We start from the raw sequence: 17472 nt of genomic DNA, 5'->3' as shown, positions 1-17472 counted from the left end.
CTTTATTTTTTAAAGGACAAAAGTGAAATAAATAATTAAAACCTGAGAGATGTACCCCACTGGAAGGTGCCCGAATGCTCCAGAAAGAGAATCCTCACCTCTTAACTTCTTTATTTTTATTATTTTTTTAAATAAACACAGTCCTGTTGCTCCCAGTATCCCCAAACTTGCTTTGTCCCCAGGTGCACCTCCTCACTCCCAAAAACCAGATATGTGTAGAGACAAATGTTTAAGAAACTGCTGAAGACTGAAAACAAACCGATAGACAAATGGGAAATTATGTCTATGCAATAATATAGTTCACTCAGCTGATGAAGTGCGTCCACTCCCAAAATCAAGACCAATAATCTCTGCAACCTCCTCCCCCTGAAAATACTACTAACCCTTAGATAAACTGGCCCAACCTAACACTGATGACCATTTTAACTTAAACCTGAGACAGACGTAACACCCTTCTGGTTCACATTACATTTAATAACTGTCTCTATCATCACGACAAACAAAACCTTTTACGATCAATTTTTCCCCCACCAACTCAACATCTCTCTTAGACTTTTCACTGGTCTAGTTAAGAGTTCGCCCCCTCAAAAAATAGCCCCTCAAAATACACAATAAGCAGGTATTGGAAAGCGGTCGTTTCAATATTCACCTTTTTAGGAAGGCTGTGTATTTACCACAAAACAATTCCGTGCAGTAAAAAAAAATACAGGAAGAATCTAATATTTAGCAGAAACAGAAATAATTTCTTAAAACTATTTGTAACGAAGCGTTGAACAGTTTGACCATGGAAAGGTGGAAAGAGCTTGGAAAAGCGAAAGGCTCAAAGTGTCCTTTTAAGAAACGATTCGGTGGGTTTAGCCTGGCTTCTGCCTCCCCGATCCTCTCGTCTTTCTGCCGCTGATCTCATGCCTAATCTTTTTATTGTTTTCTTTGGAAAGGGGGGGGGGGGGAGAAATCAGGGAAAAAAATTTAAACAGAAAAATTTCAATTTTAGCAAAATGCCCCCTCAAAGAGCACTGGTTAAATATGTTCCTTCCAAGCTACAAAAGCCTGCAATTAAAATAAATTCAAAGAGTAAGCAAAAGATAAGTCACCTGCAAAGCACCAGAGTCAGTGCCCTTAGGTAGGAGAATTACATCACTCCCTGACCGAATGATGTTTTCTTTTAAATTAGAAAGCAGGTGGATTATTTTTTCCCCGACAGAAAAGGAGAAAAATTAAATAAAAAAAAAAACCAACAAATCACACCAGCACAGCGGTTATTTCACATACATCTTGCACGAAGGAAGCACTGAACCAACCTTTAAGGTCACTGGCTGCCTGAAAACCCACAGCAGTCGCTCACGGTGGAAGTTTTCAGGCAAGACGACTACTAAATCATTAATACAAACAAATGGAAGGCGGGGAGGAAAGGCGCTACTGTAATAGATCCGAAGACTTGGAAGAAGAAAAATATTAAAGAAAAAAAAACTTTAATCTTCAGCCTCTCTTCTTTCCTCATTAATAATTCTTTAAAGAAATCCTTAAGCTTTAGCCAAACAGTAGGTGGGCTCTCTCTAAACGTCTCCCTGCTGTAACTCAGCGTAGTGTCTTCTTTTGCGAGAGGCCACCCATTTTCTACTCCGAGAAGCCCCTTCGTGGGAACTGCGATTTCCCAGTAACTCGAGAGAAAGGAACCGGGGACGGAGCGTCCCGGGTGGTCGGTGCGCGCCCTCTCCTCCCGGCCGGGCAGCGCCCAGCCCCGCTGGAGCACAGGGAGCAAGGAGAGGGATAAACCGATCCGAAACAGCTGCCGTGAGGTGGGTCAGGAGAAACCCACACGCGGCGTGCCGGAGCGGCGGCGTCCAGCGCCCGCCGGGCGGGTAGTCCCCGCCGAGCCGAGCCGAGCCGCCCCCTGCCCGCCGCCCCCTCTCACCTGCGCAGCTGGGCGGACTCCGGCCGCCGCGCCAACTCGCGGCTCGCCTCTGCTGCGGGGCAGGGGGCTCCAGCGTGTCCCCAGCCGCGGAGACTCGCAAGGTCCCGGGAAGGCTGGGCTGGCCGCGCCGTACGGAGCCGAGCCGAGCCGTGCCGTACCGTACCCTGCCGTGCCGTGCCAAGCCAAGCCGTGACAGTCGCGGGCGGCCGCGGGCGGAGCTGCGCAGGGCTGAGCGCGCCGCGGTGCCGGAGCAGCCCGAGCCCCGCGCACGCCGCCGCCGCCCCCTGCCGCCGCACCCGCCCGGCCCGGCCCCGGCTTTTAAAGAGACCGCGGGCCCGGGTCCGCGCCCCTGCCCGGCCCGGCCGGCCACAGCAGCGGGCAGGGGCAGCAGAGCCCTGCCGGCTGATGCTCACTCGCTGGCAGGCGGAACGGCCGCCTCCTCCCGAGCGAGGGGCTGGTGGCTCCGCTTCTGCCTCCAGCCCCGTCGGCGTCTCGCTCCTGGAGCGCTCCCTCGCCCGGCCAGCCCAGCACGGGGGTGGTTTTGCCCCTCTGGTCCCAGCAAGGGGAGGAGAGATATGCAGCTTACTCCTAGAGTTTGCCAACGCCACCCAAGCAAGCAGGGACCTGCCGTCGGAGCAGGAGGTAACGCCTTCCGCAGACCCTCAGGCGGTCACCTCAGTGAGTCCCTCAAAAGCATAAAAGCTCACAAAGACTCTTTGACCCAAACCTACTGGGCATTTCAAGTCAATTTATAGACTGCCCATTTCATTTAAACCAGCCACTAAGTTTCCTTGTTACTTTCAACAAATACCTCAAACTTTTTATCCGTTCGTTTCCTCACTTGTAAAAGCAGAGACAGTGGCACCGACAGACAGCATCCGCTGCACCAGAGTCAACATTTCACTCAGAGTGTGTATCCTAAGCATTATTATTTATCATTTTATCACCACGAACACCTGGCACAGCAAACAAAATAATTCAGAGTGCCTTCTGTGGAGAGCATGTATGTAAAGGTGTTTAATGTGTTATCATGATGAAAGTCCACTGCAAAGACAACTAGCAGGCAAGATCACAGTGCACATGAAGCACACACAGAACAGAAAGTAAGAAATCAAACCTTCCAGCCCTTCTCTCCAAACCTACAATCTTGTCAAATTTGTGTATGATACTCATGCTGCAAAGCCAGACACTCAGAACTGCATTTTCCTTAGGGGCAGAATAGAAAGTTATTTTCCTTTCCTTCCCTCTTCTGATCATGTATTCAAAAGGTTTTTGTATTTTACCAAATTTTGCATAGCAGACAGCTTACTCACAGCACTCAATAAATAATAAACAATTATTATTTTATACAGTATGTATTGATCACTTTGCCCACTATCAAAATGCAGCTGTGTCTGACGTGGATAATAGCCACACAAAAACACTATAAATAGTAGTTTCAGGTAGTATTAGGAGCCCCCTGGGAAGTGTCTCTAGAAAACACAGTCCTACACATCCCCTAACAAATTCAGATACATGCACAGAGAGGATAATGGAGACCTATTTCAACAAGGTGACAATGGTCCAGCAAAGAGGCATCTTCCTGACTCAAAATCAGCATCCCAAGAGCAAGAATTTATCCCTTTAGATGTCTGTGCAAAGGCAGGCTATTGTTAAGCTTCCTGTTTTATATGGACAACATAACAGTAGTGAGAACTATCAATCCCTCTTCAGGGCATGGGATTAGATCCTGGTCTCACTTGCTGTGAAGAAAATCAGGTATTACTTCATTTACTTCAATAGTTAACTCCACATTTAAAATGTGCAGCTGGCAATAAAATCTGGCTTCTAGTACCTTTCCTCCTCTGCTGATAGTTCTGGCAATCTAGCATTTTGTAGCTTACACTTTATCAAAGTAATTATTTGATGAAGTAGTCATCTGAAACTGCACTACTTCTGGCCCTTCACTCTCCAAGGTCTTCTAAGACCATGCACATACTTGCAGCATATTTTGAACTGGCTGCCCATCACCAGAGTAGCCTCCATGTAAAATCAATGACAACAGCACAGTCTCTACTAATTGCGAGCTAAACGTCTTCAGTTTGGCAGACAGAAAATAGCATGTACTCTGAGAGAAAAACAAACTACAATGGCAGCTTATAGCCAGCTTAACCATGAAGGGTGAAGTGATCCCAGGAAGATTTGGGGAAACCAAGCTAGTTTTTATCCACACACTGTTCTTTCAACTTGAAACAGAAAGACCTAGAACCCACATATATGAAATATTTATAAATCAGAAAGAGGGATAGGAGAGTTCATCTAACTGAGGTTCTATTCTATTCAGAGTGCTATATATGAACCAAGGAAGATAACTATGTTGAAAGAAATCTTACTGTGCATAGCTCAGACACACAGACCTCTGCTTCCAAAAAACTGTTACAGTCAGGCACCAAAATAGCAGACATCGTTTTACAGATAGGTAAAGGGTAGTGAGAAAAATACCAGAAGAGCAGGGAAGTTTCCTTAAGATTGCAAGGCACATCTTTGCTGTGGTGTAGAGCAAAACACAGGCAAAGGGAAAGCGATGTAGTACGAGGAGTTCTTTGTCCAGCAAGTTATACTCCAATTGCTCAATAGGGAGTGGATTTATCTGACTAATTCCTCTAATTCTTTCTTTCACATCTCTAGCTCTCACCCAGCAGTTTGCAAACAAGTTGTATGGAGCAGAAGGAAAAAAATCATTACCACAGTGAGGTATGCACCAGCCCCTCTAATAGTGCTCTAATGTGGCAATGCCTGTCATATGCCACTGGCATTGTGCTGAGACTTTTACAAATACATGACATACTCTATTTTGTCCCCATCTATAAGGTGATCAGTAGATACATCAGCCTTTTCCAGCATCTTCATTAAGAAAACTGCCAGTTCCGTTTCCACGGGGCCTTCTAAAAGAGCAGCGACACAGACTGATGATGTACCCGGCTAGTCCCTCCTGACACAAGCACTGCTCACTCTGCTCCCACCACCGGTGCAGAAAGGCAACGGCAAGAATACAGTGGGATAGACACGTTACTCATCTTCTTCTGCTTGCCCCCTTCGGAATAAATTTCCAAAACTTTTTACCAAGCTCATGTGCTTGTTTTGCAAAAGACATTATAGTGTCAACAAACTGCTGCGATTCAGCTGGTGCAGTTTCAAATAAACTGCTACGGGGAACTGTTCGACTTCAATGTACTTACTCTGCTCTGAGATCTGGGCTTGCTAACTCAGGGCAGTAGCTGTAGTACCGACAAGACACAGCTTTTGCTTACATCTTGTTAGAGGAGCAAGCTGTCTCACAAGAGCAACCTAACTCCCTGATGCAGTACTGTAAGTGCCATTAGCATCAGTTCCTGGTGTCCCCCCTTTTGTGTTAAGCATGGGAGGCAAGAAAGAGGGATCAGAGCCTGGAAAAGGCTCTGGAGACAGAATAGACAGGAGTTAGAGGCATCACTCATTGTCCTAAGATATCCAAATACTGCAATACAAGATCTAGAAGATTCCACCTAAAGTAATGCCCTGAGCATGGCAGCAGGGGGTAGGAAGAGTCTGCACTGCAACATTGTCCCATAATCTCCTGGCTTTTTCCATAGGTTCTCTGCACAGCATTCACCAAACCCTTGAAATCAAGTATTTGTATGGTACTGTTTAACAGAAATGAGGCTCAAGGGGACTTTGCCATTGAAACAGTGGCAGGGAGGTCTGCACAACAAGGCAAGAATGCAGTTTTCTTTGGCTATTTTTCTCTGGCTATTTTTTTTAATCTTTTGTTCTTTTTTTTTGCCATGTTAGCAATTTCAGTGTCTTTTTGCCCAGAGTTAATACCCAAGGTGAATTTAGAAGCTGCAGTCCAAACTGTGATCAGATCATCTTGGTTGTGCCAAACAGAGCTGATCTTATCTCACTGGTGACCTTATCCTTCTTCAGAGAGCAAACCTCATTACAATAATAAGAAGTAACAGAGATGGGAAAAAAGAGTAATCATGACAGCACCTGATCAGAACTCCCTTTACCATCATCTCAGAAGAGTAGTTCTGAGCCCTTCTCCTGCAAACATCATTTTTCACCCCAGTGGGAGGTTCAGCCTCCAAAGTTATTCTGGCCACTTGCAGGACACATCCATCTTTTCTTGATCCACAGACCTTTTCCTCCTCCTAGCTGGTCCTGTTGCATTTATTTAATAACTACAGATAAACTCTACACAGTGTGTACAGGAAGTGATTTTCTGGGCACCACTTTGTCTATCTCAGTGTACAGGGGCAGAAACTATAAGGACACACATTTGAGTATGTGGCAGTGTACGAATGGGAGAGCGTGTACCAAAAAATGTGATGTGTGTACCCAGGCATGTAGGGGTAAACACATTCAGATGAGAGGATCCCTTGTAGGAGGAGTGTGCAAGAGGGCTTAAATAGGAGCAGTGTGTGTGCAAATGCTGCAGGAACACATTCAGGGCAAGGCAGATAGGAAAAGGGAGTGTCATTACAATAGCTAACATATGTGGGGAAAAAAATATGTAAGCACTTCTCCAAGTCTCAGACAGTGTTTTCTGCCATCTTTCAGAGTATCATTGTCAGAGGGTGCCTTGTACATGAGTATTTAGATTTAGGAATACATAAGCATTACGACAGGCAAGTCAGATTCGAGTGTGCAAAAGAAGGGAAAAAAACCCAACAAACCATAAAGCTTTACCTTCTCTCAGCCAGCAATATCAAATTTGATGGTGGTCACACTGGCTGTATGATCTCCACTAACACATATTAGACAGAACTCTACATCTCATTCTAACACAGAAACATATCCATTATCATCTCTCATCAACAGTCCTTCTGAGACCCTGATTTGGTGATGGCCCAAAAGGAAGAGAACCACTTCTACAGGCAGCAGGCAGTGTCCAGTGAAATGGTCAAAACCAAAGCCACAGCTGAGTTAATGCACAAACAAGTATTTCCACCAGTTTTGAACCCTGTCTTTTCTTGTTTCTTAAGTCTTCTGAAGTCTTGCTTCTTGAGTGTTCTGTGGGATCACTCCAGTTTCTGAGATGTCATTAGCCCCTCTGCAGTAAGACTCAGCAGAATTGCTTACTACCTCCTCTACTTGAACTCTGCCTCCTCTTCTTGTTTCTGAATCCTCAGATGGAGCCATGAAAATGAGACAATGACATCACAGTGTGTTTCCCTGGCAACGAACACTATGTCATACCTGCTTGTCCATTAGCAGGGTTGGGTAGGAATAGGAATTGATGAGTACTAAAAGGAGCATGGAAAGTTCTGTGATCAGAAAAGCTGATTTAACATGAGAGAAGGGTAAACCTCTCTTTAATAAAGCAGTCAGCTAATGCAACCACAGGAGCCACTTCTTGAATAGCTCCATCAACTCCTCAAGTAAGATTAAATATTATTTCCACTTTGCCCTTGACCTCCTTCAGTGACCCTGAAGTACAGACACCTTGATTGCTCACGACTAGCAGTACAACACAGGGACTTTTCCTGTTGTAACCATCAGACAACACTCCTAACAATGCAGGAAAAGACAGCCTGGGGGGTTGTATCTAGACTTGTGTTCATTATTCAGGATCAACCCCTAGCAATTTCATGCCAAACACTTACCTGTAGATACTTACACACGCAATATGGAATCCTCCCCACCCATCAAGAGCACATGGAATAAGGACATAAGTGCAGAACAGCCACATCAGTGCAGGACAAGACAGGCTGCCCTCTCCTCAAAAAAGCAGCCCCCTCACACCCACTACAGCACCCATCTCACAACTGAGCTCTGATCTGCTCCACAGCCACCAAAGTGTAGGTTTTCCCAGCAGAATTGCTTTTATTCTGAGAGCTCCTGAAAGATGCTTGCAGTTTTCTTTTTCTAACCAGCTCATCAACTGGGACACTCTAAGGGTAAAGAACAACTGCTGCAGCCAGTGTTCTTCTAATGGTTGGGCCATCTCATTTTAAAACCTTATGCACCATTTTGGATAAACATGATAAAATGAAACAGTTATTTTCTCTGCTCACATGCCAGACAAACACAGCGCCATCAGAGATTGCTCTGTCCATGGGAGGAAATATCTGTCATTCACAATCAGATGACAATAAATGTCTTTGCTCTGCATTAGTCTGTGACTTGAAGATTTAAGATGAGATGAGGAACCCCAAACAGGACTCCAATAAAACTGTGTTTTATCGTCCAGGAAGCCAAAAAGAGCAAAACATACTTTCTTTCTACCTACTGAACACTATTTTTGACAAAAGCCTTTTATCCTGTTTAATGATAGGTGTGGCATGTCTCCAGGGCAAACTTAAAGCATTGGTTTTGACCTTTAAAGCACTATATGCTCCTTTTTCAAAGTTAATTTACATTAGGTATGTGTGCTATTCAAGTACTTTCTGAAAATCCTCCTGGGCACCTATCTTGGAAAATCCAACCCTGAGCTGTGAAAACCCAAGCCTAAATGGCTTAGGTCTCATCACCTGTTTTCTAAGAGGAGGTTAAGCCAATATCGACTCCCAGCCACACAAGCATGACCATAATGAGCTAACAGCCAGGAGTCTGCCCTACACTGCATGCAGGACTGTCCCCTACACCTCTCCTCTCCACACCTAGTGGAAGGTTCTGACTGATGTCATGAGATTGGCAGCAGACCTCCTTTGACCAATTACAGATTCTGCACCTATCACTGGGTATCAAAGCACATTCTTGCTTTTCCTGAGCTCAGCCTAGGCTTTAAGACAGGCAAGTTGAAAAGCTAGACAAATGCATATATTCGAAAAAGGGACAGCAGAAAAATGGAGAGCAGTTCCCCTCCTATAGCCTGGCCCCTGTGTCCCAGAGCAAATACAAAGCTTGCTTTAGGGCACCATATAAATTGGTATTATAAATTCAGATGGTGCACCAGGGAGTGCCTCATTCTGTATGATTGGAGTCATTCTCAGGAGCAGTTCAGGCACTCAGCCTGCCACATGCGACTGCTGCCCCAAGGGCTGCCATTACAGATGCATTATTACAAAGCGCTGCAATAAAGCATGAACTAAAACAACTTCATTGAAATGAAGATTAATATGGAACATGTGTTCACCTCCATACATTCAGAAGGAACAGTCCAGCAAACACAAGCACCACAGTGCTGGGGCTGATGGGCTAGGGGAGCAACACAACTGGCCAACCATCGCTATTGCTGAAGGCAAGCAATACATTTCCACAGCATCTTTGAAGTGTCCATGAACGGATTTAATGCAGCAGCTGTGAAGCAGAGTGAGGCAAGCAAAACATGTGGAGTGCTGAAACATGCAGAAAAGTGAGCTGTGTCTGAGGCAGAGAACAGAGAGGAATGCTTCAAACCTACAGAAGCAATGCCACTAGCTGCAGAACGATCCCTGCCTTTAGTTATGACTGACTTCAGTGGATATTGATGGATATTCTCAGCACTTCAAAGTGTCATATCCACATGAGAGTTACAGGTGAGAAAGACCAGCTAAGGTAATAGTTCATCCATTCCCTCACAGTCAGAACAGGATTATTCCCTATGATCTATTTGTTGATGCCATTGCCACCTCACTTAAACTCTTCCATGTTAATACAAAGCTCACTACCTCCCCCTTCCGATGTCCTTTCAGAGCCTCATAAATTTCATCACTGGCATGTACTGAGGGCCATTACATCTACATATTTCCCTGTTCAAATTAAACTGATGATACCCTATTATAGTTTAATGGCCAAAGTTTCATGCTTCCTTTTCCTGCTGTAGGTTTTTCATTTTTCCTTTCCTTGAAATCAGTGTACGGCTCCTATCAAAAACTGGCTATGACTACTGACTACAGGTCCCGTTGGATTCCTTCCTTCCTTCCATCAACCAAATCAGCAGTGAACTTGAAGTAGTAAGCAGAAAGGTAGAGGAACAGGACACATGACATTTCAAAATACAAAACAAACGGTTGGAGTTGTTATATAGCAACCAAAGTAACAAATTCATGATTAATCTGCATGATGGGTTTTGCCACTTTAAGGAAAGAACAACAAACTTCCCTGAGGACACACCTCACTGAGCACAGACTTTGACCCTCGGGAATCAACTGCATGCAAAGACTTTATTTATCCTTAAACAATGCTTAAGGCCTCATTGGTCTGTCTTTGGCATATAGGTACATTGTAATCATGACACGGGTAGTTTTTTAAGTGGGGAATGAGGAGGGGGAAGTCATGCATCTCTCTATATGGGCTGGAAGCAAGTGGGGGAAAAAGACTAATTAAAAGAACAGATGCCCCATGATTCTGGCATCTCTATTGCTTTCTGTTTCTGGAATGAAAAAATCATTTGTCATAAAAATAAATGAACTGACAACAAATATCGAAATAAAAAAAAATAATTGAAGGGGGAGATAAAAATACACAGCAAACAAGCAAAAGTTCCAGTTAGCAGGTTTGCCTTCCCTCCCCAGACTGACTGGCACTGCACCAATTCAACTCAGAGAATGAGATCTGCTGCATGCAAACGATTCCTAACAGAGCTGAAACTACACTGTACATGGCAAAGCAAAGGCTGGGCAGTTGCCTTTAGACAAGGCTGCCGTGTCACTGCCCATTCAAAGAGCAATACTGGAAAGAAATGGGTATGAATTATATTATTTCACAGCAAGGTGCCATCCATTCCTCCTTGTACTGCAATTTTATATCCCAAAAATAGAGTAGCCTTCACAGCCCTCCCACAGTGCACCTCTCACACCACCACAAATACAGCTCCATAGCAGTTCATTGTCATCAATATTCCCCTGACTGAAGATGACTTAATAAAACATTATTAGAAGCCAATCAACACACCTTATAATTAAAAAGGAGCCAATGTTAAGCTCCTTTGAATTATCTGTTGAATTATGACTTTTTCTCAGCTCTCCACTCTTCCACTAAACCAAGCATGCTGCATCCCAGGATGAATCTATGCTATGTCTAGCTCTTAATGGAGATCTCTGCAGGTCTCTGAAGTGACAGGATTTCCTCTACAGTTTTAAAACACAACTTTACAGATCTACAGATCTCTTAGATTTAGGCCACATATAGGACCCAACAAAACTCCATATGTTGACGTCTAAATGCCTGCATAGGCCTGATTGCTGTCATGTAGAAAGACACATGAATTCTTCTGCAGGCTTAATACAGAATGATCATTAAATTTCTGTAGCAAGCAGATTCCTATTAGGCAAAATGCTGTTTCGATGCCTATACTTGGCACTGGAGACACTGAAACTTTCTGCTCTTCAGATCTAGGATCAGGATGTAAACTGTAATACAACAATGGGTGTACCTATTTAAATGAAGAGGTGGCATTTCTCAGCACTGGCATCTTGTAAATAGTAGTCAGAGTCTTACTACAAGAAGCTGATCCTTCAACCAAAGGGCAGAAGGAGTCAGAAGACCCACTGGATCTGTAGTTGGTGTGTTTCATATTACCATCTGAATAAAGAGGAGGTTTCTAACAGGCTCTAATTAACAAAATTCTGCCCAGCCTGTTGCTATCTCAGCAAGAGGCCCTGGGGGTTACATCAAGGGAACTAGTACAACCTGAACACAGCTAGGCAAGTGTCAGTCACAGCTGAACTGCAGTGTCTTGAACATACTGTGATCAACTCTATGCAAGGAATCACAGTTATCATGTAAAGCATGCTTATGATCACCCCATGCATAGGCAAACTCATAACAATGGAAGACTCCATCCTTCCCCCACCCAGCTACAAACCGCAGCTGACTGTTAGGATACTGACCTGCAAACAGAAGACATTGATTACCTTGTCCCTTTTTGCCAGGCATTATCCTAGGACTACAGCCCAATCTATTTGTGGCCCTATGTCGCTGCAGAAGCAGCCATATCATCTCCAAGTTCATTACAATACCTGCAACGGTGATGCAGAAACTGCTGCAACACAAGTGAACTATTCTATGCTTTGTCTGAAACAGAGTTTTACTGGCCTTATCAGTGTAACTTCAGAAATCTTGTTAGACAAGCAAGTGTTATAATTCCCTGTGTAGATGCTTGCTGCAGAACAGGAGCTGCTTTTTTGTTCTCCTTAGCTTAAGCTCCTTCCAGAGTGATGCAAGTTGACTTGAGGAAAGTTATCTTACAAAGAAATAATGAAGTTATACTAGCATGTCAATTTAAGTTCACACTTACACACATCGGTATCACTTCTCCAGGCAGACAGCATATTAGATAAGGGACTTTCATAGCATTATCAACAGCAAAATTGAAAGAAGCTACATCAGATACAGCACTGACAGAGAATTGGGGTCATCTTCTGGGTCTTGTCTCCTACCTCTGGAAGGAAAGTGTGGTTTGGTGTCAAGATGAAATGACTGAGTTGGAACTTGACTGTCCAGACACCTGCAACCATGTGTATAAGCCAGTCTCCTTCTCCATATCTACTCTTATCCAACTGTAAAATGAAAACACCAATTCCTTCCCATGTGTTCTACAAAGGTTAACTATTTAATACTAAAGATAGCTTCTAGAAATAAAAAGTAATGGAATGCTATACATGAAAAATCTTTTGAGCAGCCCATATGAAGATAGGCTGATAAAGTTGGGGCTGTTCAGCCTGGAGAAGAGAAGGCTGCGTGGAGACCTCATAGCAGCCTTCCAGTATCTGAAGGCAGCCCAGAAGGATGCTGGGGAGGGACTCTTCGTTAGGGACTCTATTGATAGGACAAGTGGTAATGGGTTAAAACTTAAACAGGGGAAGTTTAGATTGGATATAAGGAAGAAATTCTTTACTGTAAGGGTGGTTGCCCCTGGGAAGCTGTGAATGCTCCATCCGTGGTGGTGTTCAAGGCCAGATTGGACAGAGCCTTGGGTGACATGGTTTAGTGTGAGGTGTCCCTGCCCATGGCAGGGGGGTTGAAACCTTAAGGTTCTTTCCAACCCTAACTATTCTATGGTTCTATGTATGAGTTACTACCCTGTCAATTTTTTTAGTTTTCTATTGCGAAGAACTTACTCATAGATACATGCACTAGTTTTACAGACTGCAGGCTCTCTGGCAGCTTCAGAGCCAGAAACCTGGCTACACTCCATACCTAAAGATCTCTCATATTAACAAAAGTTTCCCTACTGTAAAACATTGAAAATCACTCCTTCTCTCTCTCTTCATGTCAGGGGAGAAAAAAAAAACAACAACAACAAAAAAAACACCAACCAAACAAACAAACAAAAAAACCACCAAACACCAGCTCTTGCAAGAGGTTATGATGCATCTTTAATGATGGAGCAGAGAAGTGCCTGCCATACAAAGAAGCTAATCAGTCAATCAAGAGCCAGCTCACCAGACAGAAGCCGTCAGTGCCTAACTGCTCTGTCTCCACCTGTCCAGGGGAACAGCAAAACAGCATGGGACAAGCCTGACAATTGAGTGCAAAATAGCACACATATTTATATATTCCTAAGCAATAAGAGGGCAGATTGTTGCTGCAAATTAACATTTTCAAGAACAACAAAACTAGCACTACACGTGTACTGGTGTGCACCTGAAACAAGGCGAGTGACTCTCTTTTATCTTTTAACAAAAAGCATCGATCCTGAGGATACAGAAGGGCAGTGAGAATTACTACAATTAGGCTAGCTGGAAAATCCTTTGCCATAAGGTTGCCAACCTAGATCAGTTAAGTGACTGGTAGTTTAGAGAAGGAAATACATCTCTTAAAACTAAAATGGGCAGAGCTATAGGAGCTCTGTGGCTTTGTATTAGTGAGAGCATAAAAGTCTTTATCTCCTGGGGCCGATACTGGCCAAGGCAAAACAGCTTATCCTTATCTGCCTCAGTTTCCTCAACTACAAGAGGATAATGAAACCTCTCAAGGTTGTAAAGGGATGACTGGGTTTGCAGCTGGCTTCATTAATATTCATAAGGCACTTGGAGGCCTTTGTCCAAAAAGTGCTGCTTGAGTACTGGCTGTCACACTTGCCATTTTGCTGGCTGCTCTTGTACAGAACTTGGATTTCATTTTTTCCCCCATTCTTTCCAAACAGGTGGGTGTTTGGCAAGCCCTTGCCATATAAACAGTTTATAAAAGCATCAAACGGCTTAAAATAACCCGCCCGTTACTCCACGGTGACGAGTAACAAACGCCAAGAGAACGGCGGGCGGGGCATGCCGCTCTCCGTGGTGCTGAACAGTGCCGGGCGCCCCGCCGCCCTCCCCGCCAGCTTCACCGCCTCGGCAGCGCTCCCGTCGGCAGCGCTCTTCCTGTAACCGGGATTTACTCCTGGCTGGGCTGCATCGCAGAGACACTGAGAGTAATTGTTGTCGGATTATTTCGACCGGCAAACCTGAGCTACTGGTCTAGATTCTGTTGATTGATTGCATAGCCCAGCCTGCCCTCACTGGCCTGATCGCTTCCTGATGAGAAGTGGCTCAGGTCATAACTGATCTCACCAGACTTCATGATATGGGCTCCTTTCCTTCCACTTAAAGTCATAGAATTCTGTGCCTGCATGGGTCTAAATCCTTCTGGGTATGGAAGTCTGCTATGGAGCACATCAAACACAGCTTTATGGAGCCTGAAGCCTTACTTAAAGCCTTACTCATTGTCCATTCCTATGACAGAGAAAGGCAAGAGGAATAACTCTATACTCTGAATTGCAAAATAAAGAGAAAAAAATTACTTGAAGGAACAGGGAAGGCTCACTGTGCCCCTACCTTACCTGCCTTTTCTTTTTATTCTGGGTCACCACCTATCTGGTTATTCCTATGATCACAGGGGCTTGGGCCAGCAGCAGGCCTCTGAGAAGCTGTGCAGCTGTTCTGCAGGAAGTAGTCTGAAAAATGAGAGGAAAGTGCATCTCATCTCCTTCATCAAATGGCAACTCTCAGGTGAAAGGAAACACAGGCTTTTCATGTGCACTCTACAGGCAGGGCTCACATAACAGGAAAACTTACCTGATCAGAGAATCCTACTGTCAACCAGGAAGAAGAGGAGACAGGACAACTGCCTAACATACAATATCCTATACAAGAACAAACTTGATATTTTGTTCATTAAATATACAGTGATTAGCCCCTCCATCTGCTTGATCCCTGCATTCATCATGAGCAAGGACAGCAGGAAGGGGAAATGCAGTGTTTCCCACCTAACCCTTTCCTTGTGGAAAGGGACAGCAACTAAGACTGTAATCTTCAGTGCAAAGAACAACCCAATCCTACTCAGTCTTGTACTTCTCTCAGGGACCACTTTTAGGCATGAAGGGCAGCTGGCAAAGTACTTCCCAGCCTCACAAAGGTGACATTAGGCTAAATTCATTCATGTTTGTAAGGCACAGACATTACAAGAATGCAGGTCGTAGAAAAAGCTTATCCAGAAAACTAAATACAGGGTCCTCACTACCTACCTCTAATCTCAGGAACTCTCAGGATGAGGAACTGAGATGAATAAAATTATACTTTTTCTGAGGGTTAATTCAGTGTCATGGCTAAAATCCAAATTGAGTAATTACATTCTGTCTCCTGAGCGTGCCCTTGAAGTTTCTGCTAGGCATGTGACTTCCCTTCACTTCCTGTTGCCAAGTTCTGTTACGTGTGCCTAAGTATCAGCTCTATCCACCCATATGACCTGACTCACGCTGCAGGAAGAGAAAGGTTTTGTTCATCCCACACTCTGAGATCTTTTGATAAAAGGTCTTGTTGCATTTTCATACTCCACGTGAGTTCCAAAGGCACTTTGCTAGGGCTGCTTCTCTATTAGCGGCAATATTGTATTTGCTCCATAGCACATTTTATAAATACCCTTTCCCAGTGACAGCAATACCATGAGCATGCCAAATCTCTAATATCCACAGCACACCTCTTTATACTCCCTTATTTAACGGAGATGCTGAACAGGCCAAGAACATGCTGGCTGTTTGTTTTCAGCATGGGGTTTAAACGTAAAGTTTAGCATCACAGTCATTCCCTGAACTACAGCAAGGGCCTATTGAAACACAAGACAAAAATCTTCTTGTGATACTAACAGCACCATGAATTGTCTCTCACAGACACTTTTATACATCTCTTTATTGTACATTTACTTAGGCTTCCTTCTTTACAGCACATTTTCTCCTAATGGGAAACACGTTTTATACCACTCCAACATTACTCCAGAGAAGCCAGGATGAAGACGAAGCAAAGACAGCATCTACTGCTTACAGGCTGCTTGATTTTCCTGAAATTATCTTAATCTTAGAAATGCTGGGAAAGCAATTGATGATTAGGGTCTGCTCAGATCAGGAATCTAGGAACAGAGAATCCTCAATCTGAGATTTTAAAACGCTACTGGGACAGGAAAAATATAAATAATAATAAAGAACAAACTTGCTACATCTCACATCTTCAGAATATACAGGTACGCTATTCAAACCGAAATAGACTGCAGTCAGCCACCTAAATATTCAAGAATATGCAAAAATCTGGGCCCCAAAGTCCCCATTTCCTTTTTCACCTGACATCTTGCACCCCACTAGCTGAGATACAGTATCAGATTATAAAATCCTGAGACTCACAAGCAGAAGCTTCCAAAAAGATCCAAAAATGTACACATCCAGACTATCTATATTTCATGGAAGCTGCAAAGCAAGAAAACTTCATTCTGAAGTTAAATTAGTTACCAAGACATTGGTTTGGAGGAGTTTTTAGTCTAATGTTGAGCAGAAAGTGCAAAAAGCAGCATGTGACTACCTGAAAAAAAAATTGAAATAACAAAGTCTATTTCTTATGAATGTTTGACATCCACACAGTCAGTAACCACCATTAACAGAAGAGTGACGTGTCTTGCAACGTGACTTTCCAAAGTGCTGAAAACCTGAAGCTCCATATAGCTTTAGTAAAAGCTGTGGGCAACAAAACGAAAATTAGACCAGAGGTCTCTGACAGTATTTTGCTATACTGGTGACAAGTAATTGCCTTCATCCATACATAAGAAGAAGCCAACTGCCATATGTAACTTGGCATCCCAAATGTCTTCAAGATTGATTTCATACAGTAGCTACAGGAAGGATGCTCACCTGTTCTTGAAGGAGCAAGATGAAAAAGGCACTTAAATCCACCCTTCTGAACACTGGCAGAGCAACAGCTGCAGAAGACCAGTCAACAGTTTTGAATTTATTACTTGCAGGATGTCTTGGTTTCAGTTGGGAATTGAGGTTTTTTTTTTGTTTGGGTTTGTTTGCTTTTTCTTTGTGGCTAGTATAGTGCTCTGGTTTGAATTTGGTATGAGAATAATAGTTATTATACACCAACGTTTTAGTTGTTTCTCAGTAGTGCTTACTCTAAGTCAAAGACTTTTCAATCTCTGGTGCTCTGCCAGTGAGGAGGTGCACAAGAAGCCGGGAAGGAAGAGAGTCAGGACACTTGACCCAAACTATCCAAAGGGGTATTCCATACCGTAGCACATTATGCCCAGTTTATGAATTGGGGGGAGTTGGCTGGAACCCACAATTGCTGCTTTGGGGCAGGTTGGGTATCAGTCAGCAGGTGGTTGGCAATTGTATTATGCATCACTGTTGTTTCTTGGGTTTATTC

At 43.8% G+C, this 17472-nt stretch overlaps 1 protein-coding gene across 26 annotated transcripts in view; it reads right to left on the bottom strand.

Moving 5' to 3' along the window:
- Window positions 1-2081, bottom strand: part of NRXN3 (neurexin 3) — a 1029877-nt gene extending 1027796 nt beyond the window's left edge. For 25 of the 26 annotated variants that reach the window (XR_009727556.1, XR_009727557.1, XM_061367479.1 and 22 more), the window contains exon 1: window positions 1916-2081. The gene's annotated coding sequence lies outside the window, so the exon portion shown is untranslated. Of the gene's footprint in view, window positions 1-1301; window positions 1829-1915 lie in introns of those variants that run through there. The other variant, XM_061367480.1, reaches the window with a different exon arrangement.
- Window positions 2082-17472: the final 15391 nt, after the last annotated feature.

This window comes from Neopsephotus bourkii, unplaced genomic scaffold, assembly GCF_033783945.1.
Source record: "Neopsephotus bourkii isolate Nb327-2 ecotype Australia unplaced genomic scaffold, CSIRO-AGI_Nbou_v1 NB_1376, whole genome shotgun sequence".
Lineage (NCBI taxonomy): Eukaryota > Metazoa > Chordata > Aves > Psittaciformes > Psittacidae > Neopsephotus > Neopsephotus bourkii.
This window is presented reverse-complemented; position numbering and strand designations above follow the sequence as displayed.